This window comes from Cupressus sempervirens, chromosome 7, assembly GCF_028749045.1.
Source record: "Cupressus sempervirens isolate cs-2001-9-10 chromosome 7, ASM2874904v1, whole genome shotgun sequence".
Classification (NCBI taxonomy): domain Eukaryota; kingdom Viridiplantae; phylum Streptophyta; class Pinopsida; order Cupressales; family Cupressaceae; genus Cupressus; species Cupressus sempervirens.
In genome coordinates this window covers 36,241,424-36,264,711 of record NC_143124.1, presented here as the reverse complement: position 1 = coordinate 36,264,711, position 23,288 = coordinate 36,241,424, and the positions used below count along the sequence as shown (strand labels likewise).

Genomic DNA, 23,288 nt, shown 5'->3' with positions numbered 1-23,288 from the left:
AATAGGCTAGACCAATGACAAGGAATAAGCTTAGAAGTGAGATATGTCTACATAGCAAAGTGGAACCTAAAATAGTAAGTGAAGCTCTATAAGATGATGATTGGTACAATGCTATGAAAGAAGAGATAGAGCAAATTGAAAAGAATAAAACATGGACCTTAGTTCCTAGACCAACAGATAAGAATGTGATTGGAACCAAGTGGGTGTTCAAAAAAAGCTAGATGAAAATGGTGAGATCACAAGGAACAAATGAAGATGAGTTTGGAAAGGGTATGCACAAGAAGAAGGATTGGATTATGGAGAAACTTTTGCCCCTATTGTAAGAATGGAAGGAGTAAGAACCTTACTTGCATATGCTACTTATAAAGCTTTCAAAGTCTACCAAATGGATGTAAAATTTGCATTTCTAAATGGTATACTAGAAGAGGAAGTCTAAATAGAGAAACTAGAAGGTTTTTTTGATAAGAACAACAAAGACAAGGTCTACAAATTGTATAAAGCTCTATATGGGTTGAAATTGTTAGGAATAAGGTGTCTCAACCTTGGATAATTCCTATTCTTATTATTTGTTTTGTAAAATGTATTTTCTTGCAAATAATGTTGATGTGTCAACATCTTGAATTGTGTATAAGGAGATCATGGCTAAAACAGTTATGACAGATTTCTATGACACATAAGAGCTATGTTAGGAAGATTCTATGATAGGTGAAGACATGTGGCAATTGATAACTTTGAGTATTGTACACTCTACCCCAATAGTAAAATTTTTTTAGTGTTCCTATTTTCTCAAAGAATTGTAAGACCCTAATACGGTTATCTTTGGGAGTAGCCCTAAAAGTGAAGCACATGTTATAAGTATTTTTTAGGGTTGTGAAGAGTAGTGATGCAAAAATTTTTATTGTTGGTACTAAATGTTGCTACTGGAGTCTTCTGTTGTTGTTTTTGAACTTGCATCGCAAGTGTATTGTAACCTTGTGTTGAAGATAATACATTGTGTAGGTTTTGGAGGGGTGGGGTTGTTTTACCAAAAGGTTTTTTGCCACCAAAAAATCTTTGTGTTATGTGTTTCTTTCTCTGTCTATTTTTTTTATGCCTGCTTGGCTAAAATATTGTTGTTTAAATCATATTGAATCTATAAGTGTAAAAGATTTTAATAGGATTTGCACCATACTTCTCTTAAGAGATTAGTGTAGGAAGCTATTTTTGCACCTGAGTTTCCTTATAGAAACAAGCCCCTAGAGCTTGGTATGAAAGACTTCATAAGTATCTAGTGCAAATAGGCTTTGAGATAACTGATGACAATAGCAATATGTACATTAAATTAGAAGAAGGTAAGGACATCCTTATATCATAAATCCTTGTGGATGACATAATATTTGGAGGAAAATAAGTGCTTAGCAAGGATTTTTTTGACAAGATGAAACATGAATTTGAGATGTCAATGTTTGGAGAAATAAAGTTATTTGTTGGATTGCAAGTAGGTCAATTGAAACATGGTATATTCATGACCCAATCAAAGTATATTAAAGAGATACTAAAGACATTTGGTCTAGAATATTCCAAACTTGTCAACACACCAATGGAAACTAGACACAAGCTATCCAAAAATGGTGAATCTACTGAAGTCAACTAGACAATGTACAGATCCATGATTGGAAAGTTATAATATGTTGTACATAGAAGACCAGAAAAAGCATTAGTAGTTGGAATAGTGGCAAGATTCTATACTAACCCTAGAGAAAATCATCTCATGGTAGTGAAAAGGATAATGAGGTATCTCAAAGGGATAGATGATTTTAGTTTATACTACAAGAGGAGTGACAAGTTTGAGTTGAATGCCTATATTGATGTAGATTAGGGAGGAAACATTGATGAAAGAAAAAGAACTAGTGGAGGAGAAGTCTTCTTACGAAAGACACTAGTTACTTGGACTAGTAAGAAACAAACATGTACATCACAATCCACAACAGAAGTAGAATATGTAGTAGCAATAATCAATTGCACAAACATTGTATGGCTCAAGCATCTATTGAAGGGAATGAAGGAAGACATAACCAAGCAAGTGATACTATATTGTGACAATAAAAGTGCTATAAACATATCCAAGAATCTATTAATGCATGCAAAAACTAAGCACATTGCACTCAAGTATCACTATGTTAGAGAATTGGTTGAAGACAAGCAAGTGAAGATGGACTACATTCACACAAAGGAACAAATTACAGATATCTTCACTAAACCATTACCTAAGGATGCTTATGAGTATATTAGAGGTAAGTTAGGGGTAAAACCCCTAACCCAAGCTATTTAAGCAACATAAAATTTGCCCTACATCAAAAGGAGTTGATCATTGATAAATAATTGATTAGAGGGAGAAATGAGAAACTGAGTAGCATGTAGCTATAAAGGATCAGACGTAAAGAGAAAGGATACCATAGCAAAGAGGGAGAAGCATAATAAAGGATTTAGTTTGTATCAGCAAATGAGTGAGATATGATATAAAGAGGGAGATTGTTGGAAATGATTGAAAAGATCATTGATAGAAGAATGATGGAATAGGTAAAGAATGTTTTCAATCATTGATGTAAAATTCTCTATTTGTAGGAATGCCAATTTCTTAAATGATCCAAGTACTATCACTTAGTTGATTGACAAGGAGGAGTTAATCAATAAGGGGTAACTAGAGCACCTAGAGAAAAGGGTTGAAGTTATGTTGTTATAATGAAGTATAAGGATCAGATAAGACATTGATAAAATAGTGTATTGAAGACATACTCTAAGACACAAAGGATGGAAACACTTAGATACATTAGAATTCTAAAGTGTAGCTAAGTCAAAAGAAAAGATTAACTAAGTTCATATGTGACTGCCGAGCAAGCTAGTTCAAGCCGAGCAAATTCTTAGTTAAAATTGAGAACATGCAAAATATAGTGTGTCTAAAGTAACCTTTGGGTGCTGAGTAGCAAGTCTTGAGGTTCCGAGTAAAAAGGTCTTCAAGTGCCTAGCATTAGAAAAATATAGTTGATGTTGAGCAAAATTGATCAGGTGCCGAGCATCAGTAAAAACATAGTTGATGTCAAGTAACACAGTATGTGTTGAGCACCAGTATTTCAATAGTGCCAAGTTGGTGCATTATTTGAAAAGTCAAAGAATTTCCAAATAAAAAAGGATAAGGTGGTTACATTGAATTTTGTGAACAAGTTGGGTGATAAGGATGATGAGCTAGTGTCACAGAGTTTTATGCAAACCAATTTTAGGTAAATATAGATGGATTTAATTTAATGTTCCTAGAAGAAACAATTTGGAGTGAAAACAATATCATTTTTCTCAAAGCCAATTCAAGTTAAGAGTAGGAAGAATTGAGTAGGAAATGAAGAAAAAAACTTCTTTCTAAGGAGTTATAGGTCAGAGATCAAAAAAATGTGTGGTAGAGTGTGGTTAGTAGAGGAAGCCAAGAGGAGGCCAGTGAGAAGTGTTAAAGAAAAGACATAGTGAAGGAGAATAGAGCACAGAGACTCTAATTTGATCAAGTGACCACATGGAGTTGAATGCATTGGCATAATGACCAAAAGACTCAAGGTGATAGATCTTGAAGGGTGAACAAGCTATCAGATTTGCAAGGAAAAAAAGCCAAGCAAAATTGAAGAATTGAAGTGTGATCTAAGATCTAAAAGGTATAAGTTGCAAATAGTGTCAGGTCAAAGCTATCTAATACTTTCTTACCATTATATTAGATATTAAAATCCTATATTGATAGGTTATCTTAAAAACTAGGTGGTGAAGCCTTTGAGAAGGTTATTGAAATTCCTATGGAATTAGGTGGGCCTAATAGCCTTTTGTAAATCCTTTACAAGGGTGTGATGCAGGAGCATCTAGAGGTATAGGGACAATCCTGTGTCACCCAAAAAAAATGTACTTAGACTTAGTTTCTATTTCATGTGTTTTCATTTTTGGATACCCATTTGGGTCAAATAAAGGTTCCAAATCTCACAGTTCCACTATCAGTGTTCCACGTTAGAGTATTTGAGCACCATAGGATACGTGAAAATGCCTTAAAAATAGGAGTATATAATTGAGCCATCATTTTGGTGAACTAGGAGGTGTAAATTGGAAAAATTATTGTAATTTTAATTTAGAGCATTCCAAAAAAAGAATCAGGTCAAAAGTCACCATGGTTTGAAAGTTATTGCAATTTTTTAGTTTCCGGAGACCTAAGAATGCTTCAAAATCAGATTTAGGGAATTAAATGACCTCATATAGGGCCAAAAAATGAGGGATGAGCAAACCTAGTCCATAAGGATATAGAGCACTTCGAGAGCTTTCTGAAAATGTAAACGGTTTGTCAATCGAAGCTACGGTTCAAAAGTTATGCCTCCTAGAAGTTTGATTACCATTTTTGGATTCTTCTTATTTTGCGCTGACTTCTAATGCAGATTCTAGAACCTTCTATTTGGTCAGTGGATGCCAACTAGCACTTTATATGATGTATTCCTAATCCTTAACCCTTTGGGGTCTATTTAAGGAAATTTTTGGCATTGTAAAAGGTAGTTCAGAGTGGAGTTTGAGAGAAGGAACTGGGAGAAGAAATTATCTTCTGATTTCTACTATTGTAAGCCCATAGGGCATGTTTTGAAGTCTATTTTGTCTATTTTTCATGTAATAGAATATTTTAATTGTCAATAAAATTTTCCCTTTCCATTGTGTCCATTCTGTGCTAGGTTGTGTCCCCATCAAGTGGTATTAGAGCAGGTTTTCCTGAGTGTGTAGATAGAGTGCCGACTGTGAGGCAGTTTGCACCAAGATTGTGTGGTTGTGAGTTTGAGTTAAGAAGATGCCTCCACAAAGAGAGCGTGGTGGAAGGGCCAAAGCTATTAATCTTGAGGAGGTTAGAGCCCTCCAAAGGCAAGTCCAAGCATTGCAGGAAGAGCTCTGTAGGGGAGCAAATGTTGCTGCAAGTGATGAAAGTGAGGATGACAATGAAGAAGAATTTGGACCAGAATGGGAAGTTGACGAGGAAGTTATGAATTAGGAAGAGGAAAGGCTTTTTAGGGCCATTGCTAAGTTTGGGAAAAGACTTATTTTTAGGAAATCTGAAACCAGATGAGTTGATCAACTAGATCAATGAACTAGAAGAGTACTTTGAATATGAGGATATCAGGGATCCAGATAGGGTTAAGTTTGCAAAGGCCAAACTGAAGGGCCATGCAAAGATTTGGTGGCAAGAGGTTTAATTGGAAAGAAATAAAAGAGGAAAGGATACAATCACAAGGTAGGATCCCATGGTGGACAAATTGAAGAAGAAGTTCATTCCTATTGACTATGAGCTTGATCTGTTTAAGAAGATGCATGGGTTAAAGAAAGTAGGAAGATCAGTCCAGGAATATGTGGAGGAGTTTTATCGACTTTTGATTAGATCTGAGCATACCAAAGCAAATAAAGAGAAATTTTCTCATTATATCAATGGGTTGCGACCTAGCATCCAAGAGGAATTAAGTCTGGTAAGAATGATCAGCATTGAAGAAGTGTACAAGTTTTCCCTATGAGTTGAAGAGAAACTAAATAAAAGGTTTGAAGGAAGAGAAAGAGGACACAGTCAAGGAGGAAGGGGTAGTGATAGGTCATCTGGAGGTCAAAATGAGACCCAAAACAAAAATGAAGATCTGGGTACTAGCAGGAACCAGAGGAATGAGGGTTTTAACCGCTCCCACGATCAAGACTTTGGAAATCAGAAAGGCAGAGGTAGAGGACATGGACAAGGAAGAGGAGGCTTCCATGGTACCTATTTCCATTGCAATAAAGAAGGTCATTGTGCCTTTGAATGCCCTCAATGTTAAGGAAGGATGAATAGGAGAACTGAAGGCCAAGCTAGGGTTGCTCATGTGGATGAGGATGCATAGTTATTTTATTAAGTGGTGAGATTGAACTAGGATAAAGGAGGAGTCTATTCCGTACTAGGTGCAAGTGTGAAGATAAATGTTGTGATGTGATCATTGATGGTGGTAGCACTGATAACTTGGTATCAGAGGAGATGGTCTCTAAGCTGAAGCTGAAGAGGGAGAAACACCACCAGCCCTATCAGATCGCTTGGGTGAAGGATGATCATAAGGTCCTAGTAAGTGAACAATGTTTAGGGAAGTTAAAAATTGGGACTTACCATGATGAAGTTCTCTGTGATATTATTTTGATGGATGTTTGCCATCTATTGTTAGGTAGACTGTGGTAGTTTGATAGGCATGCAGTACATGATGGTCATGCAAACACATACTCTCTAACAAAGGATGGAGTTTGCCAAAAATTGAAGCCAATGAAGAAGAAAGGTGAAAAGGTATGTAGCAATGCTAGGATTTGTCTTGTTGATGTAAGGAAGTTTTTAGATGGCATGAAACATCAGCGTATGTGTTATGCTTTGATTCCTAGAAAATATAAGGAAGGTAGTAGTGAAATACCATTTGATGTTTTATATTTATTAGGTGAGTTTGGAGATGTCATCTTTGATAATGTTCCAGAAGAATTACCACTAGTAAGGCAAATTAGTCATTAGATAGATTTAATCCTAGGAGCTAGATTTCCTAACAAGGATGCTCACAGGATGACTCCTACTAAAACTGAGGAGCTAAAAAAACAAGTTTAGGAGCTATTGAGGAAGGGTTTGATTTGAGAGAACCCGAGTCCATGTGTAGTACCTACGGTACTAGTACCAAAGAAGGATGGAGAGTGGAGAATGTGTACAGACTCTCGAGCTATAAATAGGATAACCATCAAGTATCAGTTTCCTTTGCCAAGGATGGATGATATTATGGACTATTTGAGTGGAGCTTAGTACTTCACAAACATAGATATCAGGAGTGGCTATCACCAGATATGAATACGAGAAGGAGATGAGTGGAAAAATACCTTCAAGACCAAGGAGGGTCTTTATGAGTGGTTATTCATGCCCTTTGGATTTACGAATGCCCCAAGCACCTTCATGCGACCTATGAATGAGGTACTTAAGAAGTTCTTGGGAAAATTTGTTATTGTCTATTTGGATGATATTTTAATTTTCAGCAAGACTTTGGAAGAACATTTATTGCATATTTGTAGTGTCCTTGAAAGGTTGAGGGAAGAGAAACTGTTAATTAATCTAAAGAAGTGTATCTTTGCAAAAAAGGAGTTAGTCTACTTGGGGTTTGTTATATCACCTGAAGGTCTTAAAATGGATCTAGAGAAGGTAAAAGCTATCTTGGAATGGCCTACTCTAAGATCTGCTACAGAGGTAAAATCATTTCATGCTCTGGTTAGTTTTTATAGAAAGTTCATTAAGAATTTTAGTGGCATATGTGCACCCATGACTGACACAATAAGAGGGGATAGAAAAGAGTTCAAGTGGACTACAATAGCTATGAGAAGTTTTGAATTGCTAAAGAAGAAGGTGACAAAACAACCTATGTTGGCACTACCAGATTTTATAAAGGTGTTCTAGGTGGATTGTGATGCTAGTGGCAATGCTATTGGGGCTTTATTGAGCCAAGAAGGTAAGCCTATTGCATATTTTAGTGAAAAATTGAATGATGCAAAGAAAAAATATTCTATTTATGATCAAGAGTTCTATGCAATAGTTCAAGCCTTAAAGAAATGGAGACATTATTTATTGCCAAAAGAATTTGTTTTATATACTGATCACCAGGCATTAAAATACCTAAATAGCCAAGGTAAATTGAACCAAAGGTATATGAAGTGGGTAGAGTTCTTGCAGAGTTATACATTTGTTTTAAAGCATAGAAGTAGAAAAGCTAATAGGGTTGCAGATGCATTCAACAGGAGGCAGTTGTTGCTTATAGTTATGCAGGTTGAAGTAGTTGGGTTGGATGAATTCAAGAATTTGTACCCTGAGGATCCTGATTTTGTTGAAGCATGGAAAGCTTGTAAAGAGCCTACTGCTATAGATAGAACCAAGTGGCTAGACTATTTGATTCAAGATGGTATGCTGTTCAAAAGCAGCCAATTATGCATTCCAAGGAGTTCCATGAGGGAAAATCTGATTAAGGAGAAACATAGTGGATGGATGGTAGGACATTTTGGTTGAGACAAGACCATTACCATTCTTAGAGAACATTATTTTTAGCCTCAAATATCACAGGATGTGAGGAAGTTTGTACAAAGTTGTCAGGTTTGTCAAGTGGCCAAGGGATTTAGTCACAATATTGGACTATATCAGCCATTGGCTGTTCTATCAAAGCCATGGGAGGGCATAAGTATGGATTTTGTTCTTGGACTACCAAGGACATGAAGGGGTAATGACTTAGTATTTGTAGTGGTTGATAGGTTCTCCAAAATGGCACATTTCATTCCATGCCACAAAACTCACGATGCTATCCATATTGCAGACTTGTTTTTCAGAGAGGTAGTGAGACTACATGGTCTCCCAAGGATTAGAGTTTCTGATAGAGATACTAAATTTGTGGGGTATTTCTAGAGGACATTGTGGAAAAAGTTGAGAACAGACTTGAAATTCAATTCCACACATCACCCGCAGACTGATGGTCAAACAGAAGTGGTAAACAGAAGTCTAGGCAATTTGTTGAGATGTTTAGTTGGGGATAAGCCCAAGGGATGGGATTTGATTCTACCACACATGGAATTTTCTTACAATAACTCTGTAAATAGGAGTACTAGAAAATCACCATTCCAAATTGTATATGGAAGTAGCCCAAGGACTGCACCAGAATTGAGGAAGATGGAGCAAGGGGAAAGGACAAGTGCTAAAGTAGAAGAGTTTGCTGAACATATCAAGCATCTACATGAGGAGGTCCAGGCACACATTACCAAGATGAATCAATAGTATAAAGCTAGAGATGATCAAAGGAGAAGACATAAGGAGTTCCAAGTAGGGGATCTAGTCATGGTACACTTAAGAAAGAAGAGATTTCTAGTAGGTACTTACAACAAGCTAAAGATGAAAAAATTTGGCCCCTACAAAATTCTGAAGAAACATGACTCAAGAAATGCATATGAGGTGGAGTTACCAGATAAAATTCACACTTCTCCTATCTTCAACATTGCAGACTTAACAGAGTATCATGATGATGGTGCAGATAAGGAGCAGATGTTAGAGCCATGTCTAATTCCTGCTTCTAAGAAGGAGGAGATAGAAGACATTCTAGATCATCGTGTGGGTAGGAGTACCAGAAATAGGCAGTATGAAGAGTATTTGGTTAAGTGGAAATGCCAACCAATCGAGGACTCAACCTGGATATCAGCAGCTGAGGTTTCCCATTTGGAATTTCCTCTACCATCCATAAAGTGACAGGGTCACTTTTCAATATACCCTAGGTGTCTGATGTAGGAGCATCCAGATGTATAAGGGCAATCCTGTGTCACCCAAAAAAAAAAATGTACTTTGACCTAGTTTCTGTTTCATGTGTTTTCATTTCTGGATACCCATTTGGGTCAAATAAAGGTTCCAACTCTCATAGTTCCACTATCAGTGTTCCAGGTTAGAGTATTTGAGCACCGTAGGATATGTGAAAATGCCTAAAAAATAGGAGTATGTAATTGAGCCATCATTTTGGTGAACTAGGATATGTAAATTGGCTAGATGATTGTAATTGTAATTTAGAGAATTCCAGAAAAAGAATCAGGTCAAAAGTCACCACAGTTTGAAAGTTATTGCAGTTTTTCAATTTCTAGAGACCTCCTAAGAATGCTTCAAAATCAGATTTAGGGCATTAAATGACCTCATATAGGGCCAAAAAATGGGGGACAAGCAAAGATGGTCCATAGGGCTATAGAGCTCTTCAAGAGCTTTTCGAAAATATAAACGGTTCATCAATCGGAGCTATATGAGTTGTCAAAGAGATGGTATTGTTATAAATTTGTTCAACACTCCCCTTAGGGCTTGTGATAAGGACTTAACCACCTCCTATATACTATAAGCTGATTGGTTTTATTGGGCATTGATAGATCACTCTATTGGTGCAACAAAAATCCCACTCTAACAAGTGGTATCAGAGCTTAGTCACAAGTTTGAATCCTTAGGTAATGCTGAGTGGGAGATTGTAAGAAAAATTTTCAATGCTCCCCTTAGGATTTTTGAAAAGGGGTTAACCACCTTTTGTGTACTATAAGTTGAGTGGTTGTATAAGGCATTGACAGATCGATCTTTTGGTGCAAAGGTAGCCCTGCTCTAACAAGTATTTCATTTTGTGTCATGATTAACACTATGAGAAAACAATAGATGTCATAGGGAATGTATTGTTGAAAAATATTAACCATATATAAAAAAATATCCTTAAAATATCATAAAATATTCCTAAGTAGAAGGTTAAGTGTTATTTGTGTCTAGTCAAGTTATTTTAGCATGAGCTCAAGCCCTATCATCAGTAGAAGTCTCTATAGTATTAGCCTGAAAAAGAAGTGTGGTCATGATCATCATAATTAATATTAGGCTCCTAGTTATAGTATGAACTATTATTAGACACATAAAAATATCTAAATGATTAAAAATATGTAATTTTTTGATATAATTTAACATTAATGATGTTATCTTTTCCTCTGCATTAAATGTAATTAATATTTCATTTAATTAAATAATAATAAGAAATTTGGAAAGGCAACTCAAATTACATAATTAAAACTCTAAACATGAGCTCTAATTAAATATTCAACTCACATTTGAAACATTGGTAGATTTATAAGAGAAACCCATTATATTTGTATGCATCTCATAACACATCATTTGATTATGGTGGCTTTCATATCTAAAAAGAAGTCATCCTAAAAAATGCTTAAGAACTTTTCTTCCATGTGTGACAAGTTTCTTTATTGCTATCCAAAGGTTAAGTTAACCTAAAGCATAAGAGAAAATTTGTATGGATGGTCACCATAAACATGTCATTTTATAGCTCAATCCAATGATAGTTTAAATATTATCATTCACATTTTCTCACACACACACACACATACACACACACATTTATATAGTTGTTGCCTGACTTTAAGTCACTCATTTTTTAAATTTATTTTTTGTCAATATTGGTCAGTTTAGTCAATCTTGAGTCTAGGTCTAAGTTGTTATAGGTAGGCCATCCTTTTCAGGTTTCCCTTTCTCTTGATCTCTCATTTATTTTTCAGGCGGGTTGGTTTAAGTGTTGTCATGTCAGGTATGTGATAGCTCCTAGCCCAACAAAGATATCATGTTTTATTGATGATCTTCTCAGATAAAGGATATACAAATATTTCTTATTTTAGAGCTTCATGGAGCAGTATGTACAATCTAGAAAGACATTTGGTTACTAAGGGCTCTACAAATTGGGAAGATCTCTAGTGGTAGAGATCAATTCAGATGCCAATCTTGTTGAAGTGGTTGAATTGCTTGCCAAGAACAAGATATTGAGTGCACCAATAAGGGATATAAATGTGCTAGATGATGCAACTTGGATTGACAAGTAGATTAGGATTGTTGAGTTTGTAGGAATCTCTGTGTGGATGCTTCAACAGTCTCAAGTGTTTGGAATAAACTCAAATCCTAAAGCTAATGCTACAAAGGGAGGTCACTTCTTTGAAATGTTGACATCCTTAAAATTTTATGGGGAGACAAAGGTCAAAGACATATCAGGATCCTTCCGTTGGGTTCCATTCCTACCTATACAACCATCTAACTCATTTTTAACAATGCTTCTCTTGCTTTTGAAGTATAAGATGAAGAGTCTCCCTGTGGTTGACATAGGTGAGGGAAAGATTGAATTTTTTTTTACACAATCTACTGTAGTGCATATGCTTTCTAAGTGTGTTGGACTCCCTTGGTTTGAGACTTTGGGAAACAACACACTTTCAAAACATCTCCTTCCAGTAATGAAACTGGATCAAATGGTCAAGTTCATTGAAGATCAACCTGTTCTCCAAGCATTCAAATTGATGAGTGAAAAGTGTGTAGGGGGGTAGAGTATTCCAAGTTAGATTTTGGACATGAAGAGTCAAATAATTCCAATAGAGACTATTGCAATACTTTGAGGAATCTTTTTCATTGAATTCATAAAGAATGATACCATTAAAATGGTCAAGGAAGTAAAAATTAAAAGAATAGGAATCAGAAAAGAGTTCTTATTTGGTAATGCAATGATAAAAGCTAATATAGAACATTCAAAGAAGTTTATTCTCATATATTAATGTATAAAAGATGGATTTCTTGCATAAATAATCATTGAAGGGTTGATATCTCAAAGTATTTAATAAGGAAATGGAGGTATTCTTGAAAGTTTTCAAAATGCATTGGATTCAAAATACAATGCAAAGTTTTTGTGGAAGGATGGATTTGGGCAAAACTACTATTAAGGATGATCACTATATTACTCTTCCTCCATTTGGGCTTTCAACTTACAAATTGCAAAGGAGCACCTGGACTTCTACTAGTTGTGTTGACTAATAGCAAATTATCTCTCTGTCAAGCTCGATTGATTCTTGGTTGAAAAAGCTAAGGTTTTAGAAAAAGAAACAAAAAATGCTGTGACTACTTTGCTGAACTTATCCATAAATGAAAACAGTGAGACTAAAATTGCAGCTGCAGGAGCCATTGAACCCCTCATAAACGTACTTAGAGGAGGTAATCCTGAAGCAAAAGAGAATGCCACTGCAACTTTATTCAACTTATTAGTCATAGAGGAAAATAAAATTGCCATTGGGCAGTCCAGTGCTATATCACCTTTAGTGGACCTCCTAATGAATGGTACTCCCCAAGGAAAGAAGGATGCTTCCACTATTTTATTTAAATCATCCATCTTACATGAGAACAAAGGTCGTATTGTACAAGCTAGTGCTGTTAAGCATCTCATTAAACTCATGAACCATGTGGCTGGAATGGTAGATAAGGCAGTTACCGTTTTGGCCAATCTATCAACTATTCAACAAGGTTGTGTTGCAATAGGTGAGGAGCATGGCATTTCTACTTTGGTGGAAGTGGCTGAAATAGGGTCTTAGAGGGGAAAGGAAAATGTTGCAGCTTCCATTCTACAACTTTTTACAAATAGCAATAAGTTTCGAGCTCTAGTTTTATAGGAAGGTGCCATTCCACCTCTAGTTGCATTGCCTCAATCTAGAACTCCACGAGTAAAGGAGAAGACACAAGCCCTTCTTTTACATTTTAGGGATCAACAACATGCAATTCTGAGAAGAGGTGCTGATAGACACATGGATAGGCATTTTGATCGGATCTGATAGTTTGTCAAGTGCTAAATCTTCTTTCTATGGCTTCTTCACTCGCTCCATTCATTGCACCACTGTTGGCGATGGAACCACCTAAAACAACCTCATCTCCCACCTAGGTCAAAAGCCTCTTGTATGAGTTGATAAAAATATATATTTTGAAGAAGGCCTTGCTACTTCTATCATGAGGGAGGAATATGTAAATGTCAAAGATATGGTAGATGTAACTAGTGAATACAACGCTGTAATATGCTGTCATTGTCACCATTATCATTCTCCACCATTGTTTGGTTGATGTTATATCACATTTCAAGATTGATATCATGGGAATAGTTACAACAATGATCAATGAACTTAGGCAACATGTAATGTTGGAGTAGATTTAAATAACCAATGTTTTTCACATTGTTCTGTTGATCATCTTCTGTCATTGGATGTGGATTTGACTTATTAGTTTGGCATTGTTAATCACATGATTTGTTGGTTATATTTGATGATCTATTTTGAATCTAAAGATATGAGTAGAGGAAATGATGCGACTCCAGAAGCCCAATGGATATAGCTCAAATGTTGGTTAGAAATGAATAGTTTCAGAATTGAGAAGTCATTATTCTTGTATTCCTTCATTTGTGGTGATTGTTTGAGTTCTCAAATTTGAAAAGTCTTTTTCTTTGTATTTTGTCTCTTTGTATTCAAAGAAGAGGAAAGGTCATTGGCTCTTACGAGCCTGTTATTGTAAAGATCTATAGATTCTGTAAAGTTATCAGTAGAGAGGGCTTTTCCTTTTCTACAGACAGTCAGAGAACTAGAGTGGAGGAGAGAGCACATTTAATTTCTGTAATTTCATTCATGTATTAAGATTAATGTTTAATTTCCTTTGTAATAGGTTTGGCTATAGTCTGCAGGCAAATATGATTAGAGTATTGTATCTGTGTGTTTAAAACAAGGAAAAGTTTTGTTATGAGTTAGAGTACTTGGGCAACACTTTTCTGATTACTTTCAATCGGAGTATTGTTATGATCAGTTTTGAGCACTTTCTTGTATTCTTGGTCAAATGGTGATTGGGAGATAGATCAAAGTACTGTCAACTAATCCTATTGCAAAGGTTTGAATGTTCAATCTTCATTTTTTTTTATCTCATGTCATTGCATTTGCATAACAAATAGCATTCTTGCATCACCAATGTTGGGAAGTAATAGGATGTGTGAGTTCTTGAAATTGGATAGGATTAGAATCTAAATTTTCCTGAGTTAGTTCTGCATAGGATTAGCTTGGTTTTGCCTCTGCTGTTCTCTGGTTAAGAACATACCCTGCAGTAGGAATTAGAGATTAAACATAATTCATTGAATATCATTTACACAGGGAGTTGTACCTCAATTCAAAGGGAAACTAGATATTCTTAGAAACGGTTTCCAACTGTTGTGTAAAGTTGTTCTTTGTTATAAGTTTGGGCACATAAAAAGAGGAAAAGAAGAAGAAAAATCTATTTACCAACAATAGTATATAAATGTATGTATGTATATATGTACATATATATGTATGTATGTATATATCAATCCATCTTACATAACATTCATCGTAAAAGAGTATCCTTATCATATGATAATTTCAACTATCTCATTCACATTTTCACATACAAAACTCTCTCTCTCTCTCTCTCTCTCTACATTAATCCATCTTCAGTTACATTCATCATATAAGAGTATTCTTATAAAATGTTCTAGTTTAAGGCTTAGATTGTTCTAGATAATGTTGTCTATCCATATTGTAAGTTGTTTTACTTATTGGCCAACTCAAGAAAAATAGTATATAATGTTTAATATATTGATATTGTTCTAGATTTTCATAAATGCATATCTAAATCATCAAAATCCTTATAATTCTTTTAGGCTTCTCCTTACATAGTTGTAGATCTAAATTTATCAATGTATTATATGTTTCCAAATACAAGGCAGAGTAAGAGACTATGGTAAAATGTGATGAGATTTGTAATGACTAATTGATCATAACAATCTATTTGAAAACCTATAAAATAAAAAAGTCCCAAAAATAAAATATATTTGATTGGTTCAAGATTACTCTTCTATCCATGAATTATCTTACATGTTGTGACATAATCAAATTATTATTTTGTTCAATATAACTACATACATATTACGAGATTATTAAAAAAATTGATATTATTTAAATATTAAATAATATATCTAACATGAAAAACAAACACAACTTAACTTTTTAAAATGAGAAACCAACCTTGACTAGCCTAACTAAATGATAAAAGAGTTATTATTAATTAACATTATAAGAAAAAGAAAAATATCACCAACATTTATGATAGAATATAATCATTCTCTACATAGAAGATAGGAAAATTGTGAAATGTTCAAGAAATTAAAGAAGTATGATTTCCCAAATTGATAATAATTAAGGAAAAACTAAAACAGCATCAGCAAATAAGATACTAGACAAAATATAGTGACTTAGATAGTAAAAATAGAAATATTTAGTGTAGTACTGCAGGGAATTAAAGAACTTTGATTTTACCTTCAACATTTAGTTAGAATATAGAAGAGAGGAGTATTTTTAGATCTGAAAAGCAAAAACATATTTTTACTGACCCTTGGATTCGGAGAATAAATCATAGAATCAAAATGTATGCACTTAAAAATTGCTAGTGCAGAAATAATTAATAATATATATGTGATAAATTTGTTTGCAGGCATAGCGTGAGGAATAGATGTTTTTCTAAGGAAAGGATTTCGTATCTGCTACATAATTAATAGAGAATATTTTGTAATGGCTAATTAAAGAAGAATTATCTGTTAGGCAATGACAATGGCTGGCGAAAAAGGATTTGTTCGAAGTGAAGATTATGAAGACCACAGACAATGGCATTTCCAATGCTAGCAAAATAGTCATATATGTCTGAAATTTCTTATGTAAGGAAGATCTTGGAGTTCACCCAATGAACATTTTGGAATTTTGCAAACTAACGATTTGGAATTCTTTTCGTAGCATGCCAGGAGAGGATCTTTCTGATTTGAAGGTAGGAACTTCTATTGTTTTGTTCTTGTTTTATCTTCTTCCTTCATGTTCTTCCTTCTGCATGCATGTGTTTCTTGAAGTTTCTATGCAAACTAAGAATATAGAAAATCTTTAATTTTTTCCTTAAGATGAACATAAACCAAAAAGTATTTATGAGAGTTGGGTGCTTCATTCATGCTAGAATTTATAGAAGAAATCGTATACATCATCAGGACTAAAAAAAAAAGGTAAGTGAATGCCTTTGTTTTATATGTGTCATATATCTTTAAAGTCGTCACTAAAATGGTAGTGTAGAATGAATATTTGATTAGGTTGTTATTGTTATTTTGTGATGTTTAAGTGGTTGTTTTTTGTTAAGGTAAACCTTTCGACCATTCTTTAAGTAGATAGGATTTAAACTCATAACTTTGAATAGATATCTTTCCAACCATCCATGATCTTGTAGTATAAAATAATGTTATAGATTCTATAGTAATAATGCTATATTATTTTGTTATGTTCATAAAAGAAATTGTTTAACAATATTTTTAAAAAGATATAATAATTTTTCTATTTTAAAATATATTGATATGAATTTTAAGAATAGTTTTGACTTTCTTATATGAAATCTGAGCTGTTTTTAATATAAGTAATGTACTGAGAAAAAATGGGATCCAAAGTACGTTGTTGGCATTAGCACCATCCTCATTGAGGGTGAGAAAGGAAATTAAAATGATGATGAGGAATAAGGAAATTATGGGATCCAAAGAAATCTATTGACTAATATACAATGAGGCAACTTGTATACCCCCTGCTTAAGATGAAAAGGAAAAAATTCGATAGAAACTTAAGAAAATTGAAACAAGGGTGTCTACATTTGATAATAAAGGAGATAATTTAAAAAAAAAAGATTTATACAATAGCCTTATAAAAGAGGCAAGACTATTTTTATTCCAGGCAAATAAATTATGGGAGGATGTCTTGCAAAATGTGGAATAATATCCTTGAAATTAAAATATCTCAGTCACAAGACATCTACCTCCAAGAAGAGTGTATTGAACAAAAATAATATCTCTAAGGAAAAAAGAGGGAGAAGGATAATGATTCGCCACTTTAACCCCTCATTGCTCGGTGAAAAATGGATTCTTGATGAAGGATGAAACATTTTAAACCCCCAATAAATGAAATTTTTTTTATGTTCTTCTTTCTGCATGCATGTGTTTCTTGAAGTTTCTATACAAACTAAGAATGTAGAAAATCTTTAAATTTTTCCTTAAGATGAACATAAACCAGAAAGTATTTATGCGATTTGGGTGCTTCATGCATGTTAGAATTTATAAAAGAAATCTTATCCATCATCAGGACTTAAATAAAAATGTAAGTGAATGCCTTTGTTTCATATGTGTCGTATATCTTTAAAGTCATCTTTAAAATGGTAGTGTAGAATGAATATTTGATTATACTGTTATCATTATTTTTTGATGTTTAAGTGGTCATTTTTTTGCTAATTAGAAGGAGGGAGAAATAGCAAGAGAGAGAGTGTATGAGGGAGAAATAGCAAGAGAGAGAGTGTGTTGAGGGAGATAAATCTGAAAGAAAAGGAAAACAAGAAGGAAGCAAGAGGGAGAGAAATAAGAAGAGGAGTGAGGAAAGTGTGGAGATGAAGAGATAGAATTTGATAAATATTTTTGAGGTGTGTGTGTGTGTGTGTGTGTGTGTGTGTGTGTGTGTGTGTGTGTGTGTGTGTGTGTGTGTGTAAGATCAAAGAGAAATAGAGAAAATGGAATATCGATAATGAGAGGTAAATGGTAAAGAGAGGGGTAAGATGAGAGAGACATAGGGAAATGAAATTGAGTGTGTGTATATTAGAAAGATATAAAGGTTAGTATAAGGAGATAGATAGGGGAAGTGTATGTATCAAAGAGAGATGTAGGCATATAAGAATAGAGAGATATAGAAATATAGAGTAAGATGGAGAGGAAGAGATAGACATGATGAGATGTAGACAATTTTGAATTATTGACTTTAAATAGCTAAGTTGTCCATTTTGTATAGGAAATAATAGTTAAAGGGAGTAAGATGAATATTATTAAGAAAATATGGGGGGTAGAGAAGTGAAAAGATTTATAGAGCTAAAAATAGATAGAGAAACATAGGAAGATATAGAGTATATATGGATGGATAATAATCAAATCAAAGTAGCTCAGATAGTTATGAAGGAAGAGGCAAAGAGGAGGCAACTCTAAGGGAGAGAAATAAGAAGAGTAGAGGAGGGAGATGGAGAGAGACAATGATAAAGATATATTACGTGATATATGAATAGCAGATAGATAGATAAATATAACACATACATAGAGTACATCAATAAGAAATAGAGAAAATAGGATAAAGATGCGTATGCATAAAATGTAAAGAGGGGTAACATAAGCTAGAGATAGGGAGGGAGAATGGAGTGCCTATTTGTTCGAATAAGAATTATATAAAGAAGGGGGTAGGGAAGTAGACATGAAGAGTTTGTGAATAATTATTCAAGAACATCATCAAAAGTATACAAGACTATTGGCTTAACCCTTGCACCCTTTAAAGGTGCAAGTGCTAGTTGTATTGTATTTTTTGCATTTTCCTACAATCAATCATTTTTGCCATATGTGTTAATCATTCATCTTATCTATACACCTCATTAAACCTATCTATTTTATAGATCATGTTAGCAATCATGCAATAATTAAGCTTTGTACCATTAATACTAGACTTATTTAATTAGATCTATTATATGCACGTGTATACACAGTCATGGATGTGGAATAAAACCCTTTTTATATATTTGTTAGTGCCCTTGTTCTCAAACAGATGCATCATTATTACCTTGGTCTTATTTATCATATTAGCTTAGTCTTATGTGTATTTGTTCTCATGGATACCAAAATGGGCATGTTGTCACACAAGTGTTAATAGCCATAGAGAGTTATATTGCTATTATCTTGATCCTATTTGTCTCACTAGTTCCACCCTATGTATGCTCATGGTCATCGATATTAAATTAGGGCCCTCAATTCCCTTTTGATGGGTGTGTTCAGACATTGATGGATGCATCATCATTATTATGTAATGGTACTTGAACTTACTTTAATAGATATAAAATTTTGAGCATGTATAAATTCTTGAATATTCACTACGTGATTCACGTGTTAAGATATGTGCAATAGAGACTACCATTGCATGATAAAAAAAATTCTCTAACAATTGTATAGGGAAAGTTTCCACGATCACAAAAGGTCAATTTTATGGATCTAATGATTTTGCAGGTGTGAACTTCATTTAAAACTATGAATGTGACGCTTCGCAAAGAAAAGAAATTTTTTCAATTTTACCCACATACTTTGACTATCTAGAGCATTTTTGTATTCAAAATCTTATAAACATTGTTTTATTTAACAAAATGAAAATCATTCTTTCATTATGTAGGCACACTTTTTAGTACCTCTATATCAAAATTTCAATATTTGATTGTCTTGGTCGGTTTTCCCATAAGTTGCCTGAACTCTCTTTAAACATGATGTTGTAAAAGATGAAGATTAAAGTTCTAGTGCATGTAGACACCTAAAAATCCTTTAGAAAATAAAGTATTTTTATTTTCTGAAAAATTCCTGATGACATCATCATTTATTAATTAATTAATTAATTAATTTTTATGCCATTAAATCCTTTTATCTTAATTAAAAATATTTAATTAAGGAATCCCTCCCAAAAATGTTTAAATCTTATTTAAACATTATTTCCTTATTTATTAATTATTTAATTAATAAATTGACCAAAAATCCTAAAATAAATAAAAAATTTATTTTTTTCCCAAAAGTTGGCCAATTTCCTTATGACCAATAACCTCTTCCAAAATCTTCTAATCCTTCTTTAATTTTGATTAAAGGCTAATCTCATCATTTCCTACCCCTAACCCCAACTCAAAATATTTAATTAAAATTAAATATTAATCCTCATGTTTATTAAAAAAGTTTTAATAAATATCTCCTCAACCCAAACCCTTGAAATAAATAAAACTTTATTTATTTCCTAAAAATCTAATTTATCCTCATCCTAAGAAGTTCTAGACTCTTCTAGAAAGTCTTCATCCTCATCCTAGGAAATTCTAGACTATTCTAGAAAGTCTTTATCCTCCTCCAAAATCTAGACTCTTCTAGAAGATGTCTTTAAACCTAATCCTAATCCCCTCCTAACCTTGTCACATTCCCTAAACATGGGTTAAAACTTACTAACCCAAGCCAAAGTTAACAAATATCTCCTCCTTCACCCACCCTCATTAAATGCCATCCACTTGCCTATCCCTAAGCTAATCCTAAACCATCCTAATCCATCCTCTAATCATTTGCACAAGCCTAAGCAAGCTTAAAACCTTCCTAATCAAGTCCAAGTCGAATTTGCTCTCATCACCCTCAAAATATCTCAACCATAAAACTTTATGAAGTCCACTAGGTCATAAATGACTCTTACAAGCCCTTTTATTGCTCTTACAAGTCATTATGAGGGTCTTTATGAAGATTTTATCTCTTGAGCCTCCTTTGTTGACTCATCCTTGCCCTTTCCTCCATCCTCTCACCATGTGACATGTGTCACTCCTTGATTGGCTATAAGGAAGCACAATCCATGTGCTCTCCTCTCATGCAATCTGAGCCCTCCATAAGCTTTTTCCCATCCTTGCATCTTAGCCCTTGATCCCTCAAGCCCTTTGCCTATTTAAGGAATCCTCTCCCAAGCCATTTTAACACAATCCATGAAGTAAAGTCATAATGCCATTTTGAGAAGCCATTTTACATCCAAACCATACACTCACATCCAAATTCCAACTCCATTTGAAGCCCTTTTTGAAGCATAAGCTTGAGCATACATCCTATCTATTTAGACAAAGCCACTCAACAAGAGAGCTTCTCATTGAGAGAGTCCATTAATGGCTCATATTCTCAATTGAGAGTTCATCTTAGTCTATCTTGAAGTTTATGAATTTTGTTTAGTTTGTAGAAGCTTTATTTAAATTTGGTTTCTATTAGCATACTAACATTGCTCATATACATTTTGGCACGCCTAGTGGGACTCGAACCCACAATCGCCTGATTAGAAGTCAGAGCTAGTTGATCAGCTAACCCAGCATTTTACAAAGCTTCAGTTTACACAAGTGCCTCGAATACAGAACAAAGCAGCAGATGCTATGGCTACTATAGGCTCGCTCTTGGAAATTCCCCAAGCAGCTACACAGTATGAGTTTTTAGTGGAGCAGCTCCTCACACCCGCCTATGCGAATGAGGATTCAAACCGTGTTTGTATCTTGGTTGGTCCCCAATCCCCTTGGTACCATGAGATTCACGCTTACCTTAACGATGGTATCATATCCCCTCACCTCACACGTACCCAACGCCAGAACCTCATCCGAAAATCATCCCGCTATGTTATCATAGCCAATACCCTATATCGTCGGGGTTATCACGATACTCTCTCTCGATGTTTAGACCAAAATGAGGCCGCGATGGTGTTAAAGGAAGTACACTCTGGACTTTGCGGTGCCCACACGAGTGGTATTGTCCTAGCGCGACAAATCCTTAGAGCAGGCTACTATTGGCCTACCATTGAAGAAGACTCCTGTGAGTTTGTCAGAAAGTGTCTCCCATGTCAGCAGCATGCAAATCTTGTGCATGCTCCAGCACAGGATCTACAGCCTATTGCACCACCTTGGCCTTTCGCTTGTTGGGGCCTTGATCTAGTTGGAACTATCACACCCCTCTCATCTGATGGACATAAATGGATAATAACAGCTACAGACTATTTCACTAAATGGGTGGAAGCACTCCCCCTAGTCTCAGCTACAGGAGTTCAGGTCTCCAAGTTCATCTTGTACCACATTGTTTGCCGCTTCGGCATCCCATCCACCATCTTCACTGACCACGGAGGTAACTTTGAAAATCTCAACATGGAAGAATTATGCACTTCCCTCTGCATCCATCACCGCTTTTCTAGCCCATATTTCCCACAAGGTAACGGCCAGGCAGAGGCAACTAACAAAACCCTCCTCAAAATTCTAAAGAAAGTTGTCAATGATTCCGGCCGTGATTGGCACCTACAAATAAATCCAGCCCTATGGGCCTATCGAACTTCCTTCCGTACATCCACAGGCACAACTCCATACTCCCTAGTCTATGGTGCTGAAGCAATACTACCTATAGAGGTTGAACTTCCCTCCTTGCGCATATCTTTGCAAGGGCAAATATCAGATGAAGAATATAGAGTAGCTCAGCTCACCCAGCTAGATCTCTTAGATGAGAAGCGACAACAAGCCTATGATCATCTCACAGTCTATCAAACTCATCTCAAAAGGAATTTCAACAAGAAGGTGCTTCCACGACACTTTCAGCCAGGTGACATGGGCCTTAAAGAAAACATGAAAGTCCAAGCAGATCGAGAAAAGAAAGGCAAGTTTGAACCTACATGGCTTGGTCCTTATGTTGTCACTGCTTCCTTTGGCTCTGGAGCTTATTAGCTATCTACACCAGAAGGAGAACTCTTGAATGATCCTACTAACATCATTCATCTCAAGAAGTTCTATGCTTGAAGATCCTTGGTATACCAGGCTTTTGAAAAATACAAAAGAAAAAAAATAGTAAAGAGAAACAAGCGTCCAATGGTGAAAACTTGGCAATTCAAGCACCTTGGATAGGTACCTTGGTGAAAACCTGGTAATTCAGGCGCCTTGTGTACTAAATACTAATCCATTATCTATCACTATCCTATCCCTCATCCATTTACCCACCATCCCATAAGACACACTTGCTTGTTCCCTTGGTGTTCCAACCAAATATCCAAAAATCTGATGAAGCTTGTAAATACCTCCTGTACAGCTTGTAAATCTTGTACCAAAGCTTGTATTATACCTTGTAAATCTTGTACCATACCTTGTATATCCAAATCTTGTCCAAAGCTTGTACCATACTCCAAATTGTAGATAATCATGTATCCTAGCTTGTATCCTATCACATGCACCCAAAGAATTCCATTTTCCTTAAGCTTTTCGCAGACCATCTACC

At 34.9% G+C, this 23,288-nt stretch overlaps 1 pseudogene; it reads left to right on the top strand.

Annotated features, from left to right (window-relative positions):
- The window catches only part of LOC149545301 (SNF1-related protein kinase regulatory subunit gamma-1-like), a 36,316-nt pseudogene extending 24,394 nt beyond the window's left edge, over positions 1-11,922 (top strand).
- The last annotated feature ends 11,366 nt before the right edge of the window (positions 11,923-23,288 follow it).